This window comes from Zonotrichia leucophrys, chromosome 1 (genome assembly GCF_028769735.1).
Source record: "Zonotrichia leucophrys gambelii isolate GWCS_2022_RI chromosome 1, RI_Zleu_2.0, whole genome shotgun sequence".
NCBI classification, from domain to species: domain Eukaryota; kingdom Metazoa; phylum Chordata; class Aves; order Passeriformes; family Passerellidae; genus Zonotrichia; species Zonotrichia leucophrys.
Window position 1 is genome coordinate 90,291,398 of NC_088169.1, and position 19,843 is coordinate 90,311,240.

Here is a 19,843-nt window from a genome sequence, read left to right on the forward strand (position 1 = left end):
GGGAACAACTTAGTAGAATTTATCCTTTCTCCTCAGTTAAATACAATTGCTTCTGATGAAGACAAACGCACAAAGTGCTCGCAGCAGCTGGCATGGGCAAACCCCCCCTTTGCAGTAACTGCATAGGGCCATCACTGCAGCCTGTTGCCTTTGCTAAGGCACCGCCACACAGTTGAAGGGTTCCTTCCCAAGAGCACTCGTAACGCCGCCACGATTATCGTGCTTGGCTAACACTCTAACACCTCACCCTTGGGACACGCGGAGCTTCCGATAAGGCGCTGAGAGGAGAGAATCCAAATGCAGCTCATCAGATCCGTGCCCTCTCCAGCGATCCCTCCTATCACTCCTCGCACTTGCTATCTCAAACATCTTTGGCACAGAAGCACAGGCTGGGCGCTACATGACCCGCTCACAGCACTTCTCACCCTCCACGCTCAAGTGCGCAGTCTCACGTTGTAGCGAGAGAGTCCCAGCCCGGGCTCTCCGCGTAGCCCCGTGGCCCGGCACAGCTCCGACTGTATCACGCCTTTCCCGGAATCTTAGCCCCGCTGGAAAGCATTCAGCATTGAGAGGATCCATCTTTATGCTGATAACACTAAAATATAAAATAATGCCAACAGCTGGTGCTACAAATGGCTTTTAAAAACGATGTTCATTCACTAAAATTCCTCTTGCTACTTTTGACATGAAACACGCAGTCTCTAATTATTCTGATCAAGACGGTGAAATACAAAAACAAACTTTAATTGTGTTTAACAGATATTTAATCAGGACTCACTGAACTACAGATTAAAGCTGAAATTCATAAACCATAATTACCCAATTGTCGCAAGCTTTTTGGTCCACATTCTGCTTCCGTCTGGGCGTCTGGCACTTTGCCCCGAATTTCTTTTAGTGTCTTCTCAGTTTCATTGCTGTTCATGTTTTCCAGCAGAGATTTAGCACAGATTATAAAATATCTGTTCTTGGCAACTTTATTAGTTGTTTTTTCTTAAAAAGATTATATCCCACCTATCCCCATTCTGGGGCTGAACGAACGGGCATATATACCATGGATATTTCTTGTTATGAGCTGTCCTTCCCAACTGCCAGGGCAATCACCCATCCTGCTCTGGGCCTGATTCCCTGACCACGGCCCTGCCACCAGAGCATCACCTGGATATTGCTTTGAGTGTGCCATGCAACATGACTACCATGAATTACTCCTTCTTTTCTCCAGAGACAGAACTGGGTACAATACTGTTTCCTGTTCTGGTAGGGGCTTTTTAAATGTGCTTGATGCTCTTTATTTATATTTAAGAAGACATGATAAAAGAAGTACGCTTCCCATGGGAAGTAGGGGGTGGTAAGGTACACATTAACCACCAGTTCCTCAGAGATGTAACTGCATGGGTTCAGACTGCCTCCCAAGCAAGTGACAGACTGTCCTTTAGCATGGAGAGAATGATTGTGCCAGAAGAAGCCTGGCTGTTGACTGCAGTTTTCTGGGTGGGTCAAGGTGGTGAAAATAATGACACTTCACCTTATCAGAACAGGGAAGGGGGTTCCACACACCCAGCCTGCTCTGTTGTGGAGAAACACAGAACTCCTCTCATCCTTAATGCCTCAGAAATTTGTGCCGTGAGACAGAATGGAGTGAGATATGGAAAACATGACAGTGAGGAAGAAGTGATCTTAGTTCTCTGTTACGGTACAAAAAAGAGTGAGCTTGATTAAAAACCAGGATGGCCTTCTATGTGTACTTGCTCTTGCTTTTTCTCTTAATAGCCGGAGTGCTCTTGAAGAATTCCTAGTCTGTGTGAAGATATATGGAACCACACACTGAAGTTCTAGCAGAGGTGCTAGACCTTCATGGCCATTCATAAAGCTTAAACAATTTGCTAACAATAAGTATGAGAATAGAGGCTGAACATTTACATATTTATTTGGACCTGTTCTTAGCTAGTGTGCAAAACATGTATGCCTTTTTTTTTTCTCTTTTGCATCTTCCAGAAATTTTCATCATAAAAAAAAATATATCATACATCTATTTCTATCATGGTCATTATGCTCTATCTCCACTTCCACTTCTTTTGAAGAGCCAGGCAGTGAACCAGTCACATACCTTCTTCATCAGCTCCTCCAGAGCAAGTCCTAAACAAGAAGCAGCCTACCACCTTAGTAGTCACTGCTGCATGTATATCAAACTGGTTTTCTGTTTGTTTGCTTTTGAAAGCTCCTCTAAGCTTGCATGACTTGACAGTCTCTGCAAGAACCCATATCTCATATTTCACAGCAGTCAGATACCAGCATGTGAACACAGAGAGACAGGGAGAAGTATGCTATTTCTTTTGTTTCTTTTTGTACAGAAGAGAGATTTGATTCTTTCTGTCAGCCACACAGTCTGAAGTCCAGTCACAGTTCAGTCTTTCCAGCCTGTGCAGAAGTCTGACAAGAACACAGGATGGCTGATGACTTGCCATACATTGCAAGCCTGATTTTTCACAGGCAAATTGTTTTCCAGTTTGGCACAGTTGTTTGTCCAAGGGTTTGAAGCTCCGTATTTACACAGTGATAAAGAAATTGCCATCCAGTGTTAGTGTCATTTTTCATTCAGACTGTTCCTCTGAAAACAGACTACAGCCTTTGAGATGTAAAATGTATCATTTTAATGTAGTCAAGGTCCCTGCCTGCAACATTGCTAAATCTATTTAGCAGATTCTTCCTGCTATAATCTGTCCCCAGACCTGAAGAAGCTCAGTGATTTTAAGTGTTTTAAGCTAATGATAATGGTTAGTGCTGAGAACAGATGTACCTGGCTGTGGTGTGATCTATTCTATTAGACTGTTAGGAGCTGTGTATTCATATTGACTTAACATTTTATGTCTATTTTCAAGGTGTGATGGCTGCATGGGGTATAGTCTGGGTTTTTGTCCTCACATATGATATATTGTCTGTCTGTGCTTTTGATACGTGGTGACTGCATGGAAGGATGAAGAACACATGCCTGTTTGTTCTGATGCTTTCCCAAGATTTTGCAAGTCTATTCCTGCTGTCCACTGGCACGATTATGGGAAGCAATAATGTTTACCTGTATTCACACTAGACCTGAACCCAGGAAACAGTTGCACAGATTAGATGTGCATGCAGAGAGTTTGATGACTATGCTACGTATTACAGAAATTTACCTTCCCTGGTGTGCAGGCATTGTGCACGACTGAATTCCCTATGACTGGTGGTTGCACTGATAACATGCCAGGTAGAAGCTGTTTTACTATTCTTCTCTATCCACAACACAACAGAGTGTAAAACTCCTCAGCTGTGTCAACAAATGGTGCTTCACTTCCCTTCATCACAATGAAGTGAAATTTCCACTAAGAATGATTTTGCTGATCATATTGGAGGCTTGGTCTTGCCATTCACAGACATTGCCACCCTCTGGGGACAATGCACTATTCTGGGCTGTGATGTAGAGGAGGTTTTGTATCTTAAGACCTCACCACAGTCTTCCAAAGACTAAGCAAACCCCTCCTACTTACGTGGACCCTGATCTTCTGCTAGTGGGGATTACAGTTCAGCTCTTGCAGAATAAATGCAACCTTAACTGTTCCACATTATCACTGTGCAACAGGAGATCTGTCTACTGAAAATGAATGCAGCCTCCTTGAACAAATCTCATGCCACCTCTTCCCTGTGAGAATCCAGAAAGCAGACACAAATGGAAACCCACATGGGGCTCCACACTGACTAAATGAATGGGACTTTTAAAGGAAGATCCAACAAATTTAAAATCCAAAACCATTTAAATAACCCCAATCATGGGCAGGTTGAGAGATATGTAAACACATGACAAGACACAAGATCTCAAGAGACATTTAAACTACTGTCCTGATCTGGAAGGATTAATTGAAGGTGCCAAAGTGCGGCTCTGGACCAGCATATCACCAGTTCAAGTTCAGAACAATACTTTGAGCAGTTCTTGTGCTACAGGGCAGTGCAGTGATGTGCTGCAGTGCTAGAAACAAGAGATTAAAAGGCTAAACTCATAAGAATAATTTTCTCTGATAGTTTGGCCAACTTGACTAAAACAGAGCCCAACTAAATGACAGGCACTGTAAGCTTAATTCTATAGCTTCATGTCTCTTAATCAAAGAATGACAGCAGTATCAAAAATTTAATTTTCATTTCAGTACAAGCAACTGTTGCTCATATGTAACTGCTACACATTCTCTCCAATCCCTAAACCACGTTCTGGGCTCTTTGTGTCTTTGAAAATAGGAATGCATTTTTATGAAAATATTATAAGCTAAATACCTAGGACATTGCTTCATAAAGCAGGTAACTTTACTACGAAAAGAAAGAATATAATCTAATTCTGACCTTTGAGGTTCTGCCTGTACATTAATTTCTCATTTTTTCTCTCATTACCCTATTTCCCTCCTAAGCCCATGTACCATAGAAGTCAATTTGCCCTGCATAGCCCCTCAGAAAATGTTCTATAAACACCTTCCCTTTTCCCAAACCCCTCTTTCCCCTGACAGGACTTTATACAGATGAATAGGGAAAAAAGGCCTAGCATCTGACATTTAATAAGAATCTCAAAGAGAATACACACAAAGTGCATTAAGATTTTCTCTCTGGTACTCAAAAGGAGGTGGATGATGTTAGCCCACTGCTAGGAGATTGGTCTGTATCTGAAACTGGGATCTCTGTTTCTGTAGCCAGTACAGCCACTTCTCTGTTACATTTTACATTCCAGACAATAAGGTTCATATTTTTGGTTTGGGAAGAAAACATCTTTGCTGGAAGTCATGATTGCAGAATTGGGTATTCCTTAATTAAAAAAAAAACCAAACAAAACAGCTTAAGTGGCAGTAATCTGGGATCCTACACACTGGGACATGACACTGTACCAGCTATCCTCAGCTCATATTTTTAAGGCATGTTCCTCAGCTATGATGTTAAGAAATTGTTATAGCTTAGGTTTTAAGTGCAAAATGCTGTTGATAGAATTTAAACTGAAGTTCATGATGCCAAATACTCTATGAGAGGCTCTAAAAATGAGCCTCTTACCTTATGTCACTCTAGTGATCCTTCTCACCTCCCATTTGTTTCTTATATGCATGCATTACCTGGGTGTATTAGACACGGTCTTTGCAAGAGGCAGCCTGGACTCAGCCAACAGCACCCTTTAAACTACAAGAAATAATAGGGACTAGAAGCATCACCTGGAAACTGCAAAATTCATGACCATAACCTCTCTGGCAAAGAGAATAGCCCTGCAAGACCACCCCAGGCAAGGGGTGGCATGGGGGCGTTTTGTGTAGACCAGCAGCTAAAGGGACATGTGGGGACAGTGGGAGAGGAGCAAGGAGTTGGGGGGTGCTGCTGAATTACAAGAGGCCTCAAGGCAAAATCAAAAGACATAGAGAGACACCTTTCTACACCTCCCAGCACAGAGCCCCTGCAAGGCAGTGATTTCACCTGCGCACACAGGCAAAGGACTGAATTTCTTCTCCTCACAAGGACCACAGCCCACAGAGGAGGAGTGAGGAGCACGAGGTGCATAATAACAAGGGCAACAGAAGAGACATGAAACAGACAACTGTTTTCTACCCCGAAGTCTAACATGAGAGGGAAAATACTCAGCTTCCTTAAACATAATTAGACATGAGCTCTCTCCAGCAGGCAGTGAGGCCAGAGCTCCTCACACATAGATGGGGCAAGTGGCAAAGCTGGCACTGCAGCTAGCTGAGCCAGGACCCGGTCACAAACAACACAGATGTGCTGTGTGGCAGGGAAGGTGATCCATGGCTTGCAAGGTACCTGAACATCTGCCTTTTCCCACTTTGGGAAGCAGTTGTGCCAATTACCACTGGAGGCAACTCATGGACCAGAACTAAACCAAATCCGACCGACTCCATGACAGGGAAGGGACCAGGGGGAAGATGGTGCCACACCCACAGTGTAGGACAGGGAGGATGGTGCCATTCTGTTAAGCAAAGAGGAATCGCTTATGTAACAGAAAAGGAAAAATGTGAAAACGTCAAAAGCCTATTCTGACATGACGGAGAAAGGAAAGCATTCATTAATTTGTAATAACAGTCTTTATTCTTGTAACAAACTTTATAAACTGACCAGAGTTCACTTGTAATCTGTTTGTCAACCCAACACTCTGAAGAAACTTTTTATAAGGGAGGAGAAAATCCCAAATTATTAAAAATAACCTCAGGCTGTGCTTTCAGGTTTTGGTTTGAATCCAGTACCCGCAAGAGAAACTTTTCAACAGAAGGCACCAAGGAATTCTCATGGAACAGCTACAGGATAAGGACACACATTTCCAGTAAAAGCTGGCCTTTCTTTCCCCTCCTCCCAATCTCCTTATTCCCAAAAGATACCAAGAAAATAGAAAATTGTTGGGATTTCTATAAGAAGATTTGGCAGGTTTTTCATATTTGTTTAGACTGTAAGATACAATTTGAATTTGGGTCTTGCCTCTCTCTCTCTGAGAAGAAAAATGAGTTATTTGTTCTCTGAGTAAGTATTTGTTATTAGTGGATCAGACATGGATAAGGTATATTATTACAACCACGTTTGTTAGGTATGATTTACATTGTTTGCTGCATATCATCTTAGGCTGTCTTTAATTTTGTTATACTTTAGGGGTTTTTTGTTTGGGTTTATGCATTTAGTCACAGTTGGTTGTGTTTTGAACTTTGAAAAAAATTAATACAAAGGAAATTAAAAAAAGAAAAAGAAAATATTTTCAAAATGATGTGGAAATCAAATCTATCCCTGAGTAATTTGATTTGTAGGAAATGGAGAGCAAAGCATTACAAAGCATTACAAACAGAATGCCTCGAAGTGCATCATAATTACTTACATGTGCAAATACATTGTCTAGGTTTAGGAATTCAGCTAATAATAGTCATAATAATTCCATGCCCTTACACCAGGTCTTTCAGCCCAGCTTCTCCAGGTTTGTGTAAGCAATCATTAACTAATGCCTGGGTACCCATAAGGACTCTGCTGCCCTTATGGTTGGAGAAATGGGGGCAAAAACTCTCCGGGGTCAAGGACAAACTGTGAGCTGCTCCACAAGTGAGAGACAGATGCTGATGATCGACTTCTAACTGCAAGTGGATCAGAGGTGCAGGAATTTGTAGCTGATCTGACATTACTACAACTTTGTGGCTCTCTAAGAATGAAGAAGTGTAACAAACATACATCTTATACCTTCTGTTCCACAAAATCTAAAGGTTGAAAATTGACATAAATCAGATGCATGTTCCATCCTTGGTGGACCACTGGTACATACAAAAACCTACCAATGTTTTGTATCAAAGCACAAAGATTAACAAATTTGCTTTGTTTGGAACTGTTTACCAGTGCAAATAGTTTTCATCTGAGGCTCGACAAATGGTTTTCAGACTATGCATCCTTTGTGGAAATCTGTGTTGAATGTGGAAGAAATCTGGAAAAGGGTAGCCTAAAACGTTCAATTGTTATACAGAGTCCCAAACATCAATTTCATGCTTGTAGACTACTCTCACATTGATAGCTTAAGTTTTAAGAGATCTTAACAAAGATCTGAACATGCCATATTACCCAAAAGCTTTTCCACAATTCCAGACTGTAAAGAAAGGCTGGATTTTACACTCTTCTGCTGTTTAATACCATGCCACTTCCTACGTGCATTCCTACATTGCTCTCTCTCACAACTCATGAGAGGAACCCACAGTTTCTGCAGCCCAGGCCCTTAACACTCCTTATTTTACAAGAATATATGTTTTCATGCTTTTCTAGATGACCAAAATCCTAAAATGCCACATATTTCTGCTTTTTCATTTAGTCATGCAATAATTTTAACGCTTTGAACTAGTACCTGCTGAAGTAGCAGTAAGTTACTGACCCACACAGACACTCAACTGCCTGTTTGAGGGGTTTGACATTCACACATCCCATTTTCTCTTAGCATGCATTTCTGTGCTCCCTGTAGCTGCAACAAGAAAGTGTGTCTCCGTACATTTTTATTACCTGTTATGCTTTACACTAATAAAAACACTGGATATTATTTATTTGTCTGGCTGACTGACAAAGCCAGGCATCAAAGCATCATTCCAGTGTCACATACTTCAACGCTCTAATCTTTCAGAACTTGTAAAGCAATCTCTTACGGCGCTTTGTGGGCTGTGAGATCACCCTGACAAACTGTGATAATGTTGGCAATCTCCAAATGGGTGTTCATTTGCAATCTTACTACAGAGGAATTGCTATGTTTCCAAATTTGAGGGCTTGACATAATCTGTCTTCACAAAGCTATCAGGGTCTGTCATAAGGCTGTCTGTGACCCTGGGATTTTATGGGGTCAATATCCATCCCCAGTGAAACCTCATTGCAAGCAATGGAATTACCTAGAGTATGACTTTATCTATTTGCTTTCTTTCCCTTTATTTAAAATACCCGTTCTTTGTATTATATTCTTTGAAGTGCAAACGGCTCCTACTCATAACATCAGAGCCAGGCAGGGGAGACTGCTCCTCCAAATCATGGCCAGTTTCTTACAGTTCATGCCAAACCCTCTGCTCCCCTCATCACACTGAGCGACTGAGAAACAATGCAAATGTCAGGTCAAGCTACAGAGCTATTGCCATCATCTCTTCCCTTCCGTATGCTCCCAGCACTGGCAGTCTCTGGGCTGTAGTCCACAGGATATCCACAATTATGGCCCAGATTGAGGGAGGGGTAGAAAAACGATGGTACTCTGCCAATTATGTCAGAACCCAAACTTGATCCATTTTAAAACTGAAGCTGGGGACTGTGGAATAGCACTGTGTTTGCTATAATTTGTGTAAGGAAAAGAAAATAATTTAGCATCTAAAAAAAAGGAAAAAGTCAGAGTTAGAGCAGACCTAATAAATGTTTTATATTTGCCTCTGAACCTTATCTTTAAGTAAAGGCAATGCTATCTGGACATAAAAAGAAGATTTTTAAAATGCCGTAAGACTGTTGAACACCTCCAGAAAAAACGAGACAGGGAGTGTCAGGCTTCACCATATTCATGAGGGCCACACAACTGCTAGTGAAGTAATTCTGTTTTGAAATGACTTAGGATTCCTTTAGAAAAGCTGGGAACACAGGATGGAAATAGAAAACTAAAAAAAGTGCATCCAGTGTTTCAAAATACACTCTCTGCACAACACCCTTTCCCTGCTATCATCTCCTGAGGCAAATTTCCCAGGCACTTCCTCACACTTTCCAAAAGATGCTCCCCAAATCCTGCTGAGGGAGGGGGTGAGCAGCTGGAACCTGGCCATGGTGGGGTCAGAAAGCCCATGCCAGGCAGAGGCACTAGAGCACAAGCTGAGATTCACACACTGGCTTAAATACTCTGCTCTATTTATGCTGGGATGCTTTGCTATGTTTACTATGGTTTTATCAACAAAGTTCTCTTCCTTGGATTATTCCATCTAATCAAAAGAAAAGTAGCTAAAGTAGCACCATCCTTTGTTTTGTCCCCATTTAAGCTATTTTCTGCATTTCGTTCTCTGTGAAAAGGAAAGTCAGTGTCACTATCCAACCTCAGGAATAAGGACCTAGCTGCAATGTGACTGGGAAACTCTGGAATCCAAATAAATTCCAAACTTCTATTTTGGCCTGAATTTACAGCAAACTTGCTCCTGCTCTCAAAATGCCTACTGCTTTTACCAGAAGCAGCAAATATCCCTCGTGTTTCCTTAATCTTTCAGAAAAGAATGCACAGCCCTGGAAGGCCAAGGTGAATGTTTTAATATGTGTACTACCTTGCTGAAGTCAGTAGGTTGCATGGATATGAAAAAAAGGCTGTAAAGTACAAGGATCCATGGGCTTCAAAAGGTTAAGCAGCTTCACCAATACAAACACTGCAGTTGGGACAGTCCTGAACAGAGCAATGGAACTGGTATGTGCTTTTCCTTCCTAAAAATTCTTTCTTGAGGGTGAATGTTTTCATTTTACAGTAAATGGAAAACTGTTGACTTGCACACTAGTTTTTTTTTGACTCTTTTCTACAAAAAGCTATTTTAAGGACAAAACAGTCCAAGGAGCCCTACCTTCCGCTAGTGCCACTTCAAAAGGTTTTTGCTAGCCACAGCTGAATTACAGCAATGTTTCCCCTTTTTAAATTCCATGTTTTTTCTATTTTCAACACTGACAACAAATTTTTCTGAAAAATAAAGAAAACAGACTGTCACTGGTAGATCAGTATTTATAGATGGAAAGGACACAGAAACATTTTAAATTTACCCTAAACATGAGGGCTTATACCATGACAGCAACTTCTAATGTAATTAATTTTTCTTATAAATTACATTCCTGGGCATATCCCTAAAAATTAATTAGGTTAGAGAGGGAAGGAAAACAAATTGAAAACTCCTTAAAACTCCAAGAAACAATAAGTTTTAAACACAGCAGTGTCAAAAATTTCATTATAAAGTTCTTCTCTGCACTTCCCCTATTCTTTCCAGGAGACCAAGATCCTCAGATTGAGAATCTTTCTGGCACACCAAGGTCAAGGAAACCATATACATTCAAATACAGAACATTTCTGAAATTGAAGATTTTGCAATCAGCTCTGCCTTTCCAAACTGCAGATCCCCTGAAAGAATTCTGAAATATAATTTACTAAAGACATTAATTGTGCTAGTGTGGCTTTAAACACAAAGCTACAGTCAGAAGATGTGGACATGGTACATTCATCACACAACAGAGAAAAGCAAAGGGGAGGAAGGCAGAAGAAAACAATAAGAATTTTAGACAGATTTGAATATTGGCCAAACCCACCCTCAAATCAAAACTTGGAAGGTTTCTCTGTTCATTAGTTTCTCTACAACTTAGGCAAAAAGGAATTTGTCCATGTGCTTTTACTGTAGCCCTGTCTTCATTTTGTGCAAGAAACAGCACTTAGGTTTTTTCACTCTTCTCAACACAGTTCATGGGACTGGAAGTGTTGGTACACATATACAAAATCCACCACATTTTCTGATTCCATTTGTAACATAAATCAAGTTTTGTACTTCCTGATGCCTGTGCCACCTTCCAGGACTAAGGGAAGAATCAAAAGACAACAAAATGCAGGGAAGTAACTGAATTGATAGTGCTTTATCATTGAAACTTTAACAGACTGCACTAATGTATAACTCCACAGTACAGACTTCACCTGGATCATGTGAGGGCACGAGATGCGATTACTGCCAGCCCTTCTATGTGTTAACGCTAGCAGCAAGGAACAAAAGGTATCAGATAAGGCACAGAGCTTGCTGCTAGAAGTCAACACATCAAAATATATTTTTAAAACTGCATCAGAGAATTTATAATGGATTCGTGCTTTGCATTTTGAGGTGACAGAGTTCTCGATCTGGTAGAAAGTTCCCAAAGCTCAATTTACTACATTGTCAAAATATAGCCTGAGGGGACAATCTGACTTACAGCATCTTTATGACTGGTGATGAAAGAACCTTGCTTGGCTTTTAGATCCCAAGTTTGGCTCAAGACAGTGCAGTAGAGAACAGAACATCTTCTATTTTATGCTGGGTGTTCACAGTGTTCCTCTTCAGCACAGAATTAGGTTTTACTCTATAGAATTCTCATGCAGCTCGCTGATGGGTTAGAATTCACACCTTCAGATTTTGGGGATATACTTCACACCCTGCATTGTTACTGCTGCTAAAGATATAGATTACACTGTCCTCATGTCATTGTAGCATCTGTAACGGAAATCTTTAGAAAAGTCAAGGAAAAACTGCATCTTTTACAAGGCCACAGCATGTCTTATTCAGCCTTGGAGAGACTTCAGAGCACAGTAACCGCATTAATTGGACATTATATGGACAGCCAAGTAAAGCTCAGTTACTGTGCAGATTTTACTGCTCTTTGTCATGTTGCTTCAAAACACATTTCATGTTTTAACCAGTCATATATACATATGAAAGCATTCCGCAACACTGGACAATGCTACAGATCCACAGGAAATAATTGTTTCACAAACATGAGGCAATCTGCACAAATATAAATAGCGTGGTGCAAATCTGTTCTAAATTATGGTTGTGCAAACCCATGAAAGTCAACTAGTACCACTAACAGAATAGGACATATTAGAGCATGTAAAAGTATAAAATATGGCTCTGCTGTTCAGCTATTCATGGTCCAAATCCTGCCAGCCTGCCAGCACTTATATTCTACTAGTTTACCAGCATGGCTTTACAGGAAATAAGAAAAATTATGGGATTTCTTGTTCTCTCATGCACTGGAGGACACAAGTCCAAGAACATATGGGCTTAAATGTGTCAGCATCCTACATCACTCTTGTTTGAAGAATGTTATTAATTTTTGTGGGTGGAGTCCAAAATTGTAATGCCATAATAAAACACAGTGGCTGTTTCTGTAATGCGTATGTCACAGGGAGCATATGTGTAGCACTTCAAGGATAGCATTTCAACTTGATTTCAAGTGGTTTTCTGAATTGTAATACCCTCAAAAGATGAAGCACTGATGCTGCCGGCAGGGTATTTCACAACTTTTGTCTTCACAGTTTCATCCAGTCACCTCAATTGTGACCTTCAGGATATCATGCTATTGCAGATCTGGACTCCACACAAAGCTGTTTCAACAAATCTCATTTTTCTCTCTAATACACAGCATGTGACTTCAGGATTGGTATTTTCAATTCTGAACTGAGTTGTACGAGCGATGCATGCTACTCCAGGCAAAAAGCAAGACTAATAGCAGAAGATTCTTTGCCATGCTAGCTCTAACTGAATTTCAATCCAAATCTTCTCCAATGAATTAGCCTCTTTACCAAACTCGCAGGTACAGACAGATACTGTGGGAATCAGCCATGTAACTGTTCCAACTGGATACAGTGAGGAAAGTATTGCCAAAGGCTTTTCGGCTGCAACTCAACAGGTGGTTTGGCACCGAGATTTCTACCTGTTTGTGGTTTTCATCTCTGGTTTCAAGACAGAAAATGAGATTATACCTTTCAATGTTGCATCTCAAGCAGGCTGTACGCAGAGCAAGGTTTCATTCCAACACAATCTCTCTCTCTCTCGCAAAGTTGAGGAAAACTGCCAACCACTGCTGCTCTTGACATCAACATGCGATGCAGATGTCAGGAAAGGGAAAAGAGAAAGGAGAGAAGAAAAAAGGAAAATAAAACTGTAAGTTTTATGTAAACAAGAAACTGTACTTAATGACTACATCTAAGGAAAACAAAATAAAAAGTACTGGCTTTAGTATAAGGAAACAAATAAACAAAACCTTGGAACAGCTTCATCTAAGAGGTTGTGGGGTTTTTTAACCAGCATTTTTTGGTTTGTTTGTTTGAGGTTTTTTTAGTTTATTAGAATTTTTGTTTACATTTAGTTCCAGGAGATAAAATACCTTTACGTGATACACTTAAAGGGACAATATAAAAGAAACAAATCTATCATAACATCAAAACTAATTACTCCATTACTGAGAGAAGAGTCTAAGCACCTTTAACAAACACCCTGAAAAGCAGCAGAAGCACTCATAACATATGTTCTTGCCTGCAAATAGCCCAGAGTGCAAGAGGTGGGTTTCATTTTCAGTTTTTAAAGCCTTCTGCATAGGCCTAACTCTGCCTTTGTTGAAGGTAGTGTTAACACACATTGAATGCAGAAAGAACCAAATGTGGGTAACTGCATATTTCAAAAAATCACACCCAATATGTTCAACTGATGCCATCGTTTCCTGAGGACAAGAGTAGGCTATGGAATACTACAAATAATAGAGAGCAGGAGCCTAAAGCAAGCTTCCCAGAACCAAGAAAGCATATTTCAATACTTTTTCACAGATAATTGGGAATGTGCATTTTCAAAATAATAGTCAAGGGCAGGTAAAGACTGCCAGGAGATGCTTACTGTGACAGAAGTCTTAGCCTTTTCATAAAAGAAGAGCTCTTCAAAGCAAGTCCCAACAACCTTTAAGAGAACAGTCAGTGAATCTATGCTTTTCGGATTAAAGCAAGGAAAGAAAGAAAATGAAAGTGCTTCTCCCCAGACAAAGATGTAATGAGAATGACTTCAATACATCAGCATTTGAGCCATCAAATGGGCCCACATTGACCGACGCACAGAAAAGTAGAATGACCAGCAAAAACCTTGCTTTGCCCTGATGAAACCATTTCAGGAAGTTGTAAGTACTTCCATTTGTCTATGGAAGATGAGACCCTCATAATGAAACTGTATTAAATCATCTATACTAAGAAAGACTGAGCTGAAGAGAATATGGAACTATCTTATCATGATGATATAATCACTTGAGGGAAAAGGACCTCAAAATGTTCTATTCTTGAGCTGGAAGAATCAGTGAAGTGTGTCTTTTTTCCTCATGAGAAGGGCTTTCCACAAAAATACACCCTTCAGATAACCAAAACAGAATTTTGTCTTCAACTACCTGGAAAAAGGACGGGCAAAAAAAGAGTAATGAGTCTTTCAGAACCAGCAGTTAGCAAATATTTATTTGACTTTTCTTGGGTAAAACAGTTATTCCCTAAGAAAATTTTCATTTCAAGAAAAAGCATTTCCACTGAAAGATCAGTCTGATGGAAAAACCCTGGGCCACGGCTACGAAGGATAAGACCACTGGCTTCAGCCAGGGGGAGGTGAATGCCAAAGCCAGTGGACTGGGTCTGCCACAGTCCTCTTGCAGAATCATGGGCACAATGCCTCCATTTGCTGTGATGTTTGCTCTGCTCCCCTTTTTTGCCTACGTGGAGCTTCTCCTTGTCAGGGCAGGAACCGTCTCTCACGGCATGTTGTGCACAACCTACTGCAACACGTGTGCTTGATGACTTTTAGCACTACAGCACCAACAGTGCCTTTTCCTCCTACAGCAGCTACTCCCCAAAATCAGGATGAGGAGAAAAAATGTGACCTATGTCTGCAACACACTGCTAATCAAACACTATTGTATAGCGTGGGGATGTGGGGGGATGCCTTTTCACCACAGAACTAATCAGGGTTTATACACACAAAATCAGTAAACTATATAGTTCAGTCTTGTGATCTGTGTTCCAAGCTGCCAGAAATAAGGCAGGAAAGAGGGGTGGGGAAGGGGGAGTAGGGGGGAAGCATCTCCTGTGTTCATAATGAAAGAAGAGAGATGACTGGACTGAGAGCTGATGAGGTTACAAGGCAACAGCAGTGCCATGAGTTGTTTGGGCTTAAAGCCAGATGTCTTGTATTTCCTTTGATTGTTTCTAAATAATTAATGGTATTAATTTCATCATGTGACCCACCCACCCCCCTTTTAGTATTTGGCTCTGTGTACTAACACTAAATATAAAGGAGGAAAACGGTACTGTCTATAGCATTCTGCTGATGCTGTGTGTTTGGACTGCAGCAACAGCTGATACTCATATCCCTAGGATTCTATATTCCACAGCGCTCACACAGTGTCTGCACGAAGGAGATGGAGTAGTATCCTTCATTCTCCATCCATAAACCAACTCAACTATGGCATATGGACACTGCATGTTTGAAGTAGTAAAAGAGAGGGTACATTGCTCCCTCTCCGCCCACACTAAGATGAACCTGCCACTACTATTTCACGTAACGCTTTCTGGCAAGCTCCCAGTTTTCAGTCATGCTGGTTTGCTTGAAAGAAACACTCAGAGGAGACTCTGCTTGTCTTGCTGTTCGAACAAACAAAATAATCACGCATCTTGAGTTAATGGCCCAAAGCTTAATGAAGATCATAGAAAAGAGGCTGCCTGTGATGGGAGCATTCCCTTCTGACTTAGCCACATAAGCCACTGCTGTTGGCAAAAGGAAATGGATTATGAGGAAAATAAGTAGCCCTGACCTCTGGTCTAGACAAACCTTTGCTTGGTACTGTAGCAGTAAGCGCACAAAGAGAACAGTAACAACCAGAAATAAAAATTTCACTTCTCCACAATTTTGTACCCCAGGCCACTGGCAGCAACATCAGGAGGACCTGTGTTTCTTTTTCATGGGAATGTTTGGGTTGAGTGCTAGGACCACTGGAATCTAACAGTGGAGTTCCTGAACAAAGAAAGACTAGTAGAGGCAGACCCCTATATGCATGATTCTGTGATATGTACTAAGGAAAAATGCCTGCCCACCCTCCTGTATATTGCAGCCTACTTTCAGCTCCCCATGTCAAGTGTCCACCCATCTTATCTACCTTTTTTCCTACCACATTCTCACTTATCTTGAATCCCATGGTACCTACCATAGAATTATAATCATAGGATTGTCTGAGTTGGAAGGGACCCTTAAAGGTCATCTAGTCCAACCCTCCTAAAATGAGCAGGGACCCCTCTCTTCAACCAGATCAGCTTGCTCAGAACTCTGTCCAATCTGACCTTGAATACTTCCAGGGATGGGGCACCCACCACCTCTCTCAACAACCTGTTTCAGTGCTCTATTCACCATCAGATATTCACATCAGCCATATATTAAATGGGACAGCTGGGAGGTAACGGAGAAAGAAATCTGACAGCTTGGAGCAGACCCTTGTTTGGTCCAGTAATGACCCAGACTTCTGAAGGTAAGGACTAAGTAATATGAGACCCTCACAGATGTCAAAATAAGTTTCCAGAAGTCTGCATAAAGCCAACCCCATCAAAGCAGACTTGTGGGGAGCCAGAGAGGGCTTGGTCAAGTCTCATTTCTTAGATTTTATCCATGGCTCCCTAGTTGGTTGTCATTCTGCAGCTGAACCATCAGACCAATACTGATGCAGTGACAACTCTTCGGTCAAGGGAAAGTGAAGCTTGCAGAATTCTCCACTAGAAAGCCTCATCCTAATCTTGAAGGACTTGACCCTGAGATTAGGCCAGCTGGTTATAGTGCTAGTAATACCTAGATTGTGGGTTTAATCCCTGCGTGGGCCATTCACTTAAGAGTTACGCTCGATGATCGTTTTGGGCCCCTCCCAACTCAGAAAATTCTGTAACTTCTGTAAATTTTGACTTGGCAGTCAAGGCCTAGCAATCCTAAGGCATATTCCTTCCCCACACACCCACTACAGGTTCATAGGAAGAAGTCTGTCTCATTACATGAAGATCATATGAGAAGTACACCTGAGCCCTTCAGCTGGGACTGGAGCAGCACCAAAACCTGCATTGGCCCTGCACACTGCAGAGAAATCACCTGGAGGGAGCATCACCACTGCCAAATCACAGCATGAGGCACTGCAGACAGGGTGGCAGAGTGCCCTGGGTGCCAGAGCTCAGTCTGTACTGTGAGAAAAAGCAGCATGAATACCACACTGGCTGTGCTGGGAACAAAACATCTCCCCCTCTATTATTAGAGCTTCTCTAACTTGGTTATAAGGCTGAATAAATTTATGGGTTTATTGCTCATGGACACATGCAAAAGGAGAAAAAACCAAACCAGCTCAGTTAAAAGAAGTTGAGGAAGAGTAACATACAGCCAAACTTCAAGTGACTCCTTCAGCTCCTACCAGCTATCTACAGTAGAGTGGCCAAACTTGCACAAGCAAAAACCACATCAGGAATACCTGATGCCAGAGTCCTCCTCCGTGGAAGCCATTCACAGAAAATGGGCTCTGCAGCTCTGAACTGGAACAGAGAAAACTGCTTCTAGACAGGAATGATCACAGAAATGACTACACTGCTTGCAAGGTAGAAACTGCAAATGGATAAAAATACAGCTGAACAGTCACAGCACTTTATGAGCAGCCCCTGTACCTAACTATGTGGTTTTCAGGATTTTGGGAGGTCACGGTCGAGTGTGAAAACAGCATTTTTCCTATGGCGTCAAGGATCTCTAAAAGTGTCTATATGTCAGCCTTGGTTGAGAACGTATCCTTTGTTCCTTCTTCTGCATTATGATAGCTTTGCAGTGAATCCCATTTGTGAGTTGCTCAAATAAATGCAAATTTTACCTTGTAAGCAATACCCTCCAAAATATAACTACCACTGCAAGTAAAAATCTGAAGAGCTAAAAGGCACTGGGTCTTCCCTAGTGTCCCCATCTCCCCAGTGCAATATGGAGTACCAGGCAGGGTACTTGCTATTATAAATATGTACTGTATTGAAATATATAGCCCAAGTCCCCAGGGCCCAATATTCTAATTAGAACTACAGTTGTGCAAATAGCTGATTTATTTGGCTAGCTGACCAAACTGAGAACATGGAAAGGAGAAAAAAAAAAACCAAACAAAAATCACCTATGTGTTTAAAGAAGTGGGTCAGTTTTTTTGTTTGTGTTCAATATATTTCAATTAAAATTGACTAAGTCTCAAAACAAAACCAGAAACCTTGTTCAGAAATACCAAAACAAAACCAGAAACCTTGTTTAGAAATATCAAAACAAAATCTTCTGGCTTTCCAAAACTTTTATTTTTTTCTTAGTTTATTTTTTTTTCCTTGCATAATTTTGCTTAATCCATATCTGAGGTGAGCATCTTTCAGCAAATTAAAAATTTAATTCAACAGTTTTACCCAGATTTAAATCTAAGGGCTGAATTGTGAGTCAACCAGCTCTTGACTTAATTAAAGAATAGGGAAGCAGGGGATGTGCATTCTCTTCTTGATTCAGCCCCCATCTTTGCACCCAAGGTGAGTTATTATTTAATTTCTTTATGGTGGTCTCTCCGCCCACAGTTTGTCTCTGCAATCTCTGAGTTTGTTGGGGTTACATGCACCTCCTACAGCAGGTCTGTGCAGTGCCTAAAACAATGATGAGACTGCTCATCTCAGCTGGGGCCTACATGATTTACTAAAATATAAATAACTCCTCAACTGCAGTCAAATCTCTTTTTAATGCCAATAGTTGCACTCGCATATATTTAGCAACCCATCATGGGAACATCAGTTTCTTTTTTAATTAATTACTTATTAATAGATGTAAAATATGAACGGACAGCAAGGCTGGATTTTTCCTGCTTCATCAATTTCAGGACTCAAAGAAAGCATCTCGTTTACAGCTACCAGGAACCAACAGGGACATGTAATGAATGAAGCTTGAAACCCAAGATCCCCTCAGCACTTTTGTACCCCCATTGTTTGGGGACAAATCCTCTCTTCCCTCCAGGGAAGGAAGACTAGTTGGATTGAAAGAACTTGAAAAAGTGGAAAGCCTCACAGGCAACCTTCAAATTCCCTGTGCAGGGCTTTAGGCACACAATTGTCACCAGCAGGAATGGGAAATGAAAGTTCAGTATCTGCAGAGAGGTGGAAACAGCCGTGGGACTGCAGGGAAGAGGTGTGCCTGCCTCTCTTTTGAGGACCCCATGCATCTCACAAGGCCAGACTGCCTAGTTGAAAGACAACTGGAGCTTGTTGGAAAATAAATACCATAGAAACAGAAATGACTGCGATACTATGAACTCTTCAACACAGAGCACTCGGGGCTGGGGGTGGGGAGGTTTCTCATGGCTGTCACTGACAATAAAGTCAGTCACGTTTTTGAAACACTGGGGACAGAATTCAAATGTGCCCCATTATGCCTTGAGATGTACTCCCTGGGTACACAAGGTGCGTGGGTTACGCTGAGCTCGCGCGCTCCTCTGCTGAGGCTGTGGAAGGCAGCGCAAAGTGCACTCTGAGAAGGAAGGAACTGTGGAGCACGTGGGATGAGAATTCCTGCCCTCGGGGCCTGATCACGGGTGCCCCCAGATCCTGGACTCCCATGGCAGCTTTAACCTCATGCTAGAGAATTTTCTCCATGCCTGGGGCTGTTGCTCAGCTCCAGGAGACCCCAGTGCCATTTCCCAGCCCCGAGGCCGCAGCCCAGCCATGGCTCCTGCGAGGGGCTGGGAGAGAACAGCCCAAGCTGGACGGTGCCAAGGCAGGCCTGCTCTGCCCAAG

The 19,843-nt window shown here is 41.6% G+C and overlaps 1 protein-coding gene across 9 annotated transcripts in view; it reads right to left on the minus strand.

Moving 5' to 3' along the window:
- The window catches only part of ZBTB20 (zinc finger and BTB domain containing 20), a 473,346-nt gene that overhangs the window by 148,434 nt on the left and 305,069 nt on the right, over positions 1–19,843 (minus strand). For all 9 annotated transcript variants that reach the window (XR_010441560.1, XM_064722071.1, XM_064722062.1 and 6 more), the window contains one exon: positions 12,995–13,095. The gene's annotated coding sequence lies outside the window, so the exon portion shown is untranslated. The remainder of the gene's footprint in view (positions 1–12,994; positions 13,096–19,843) is intronic.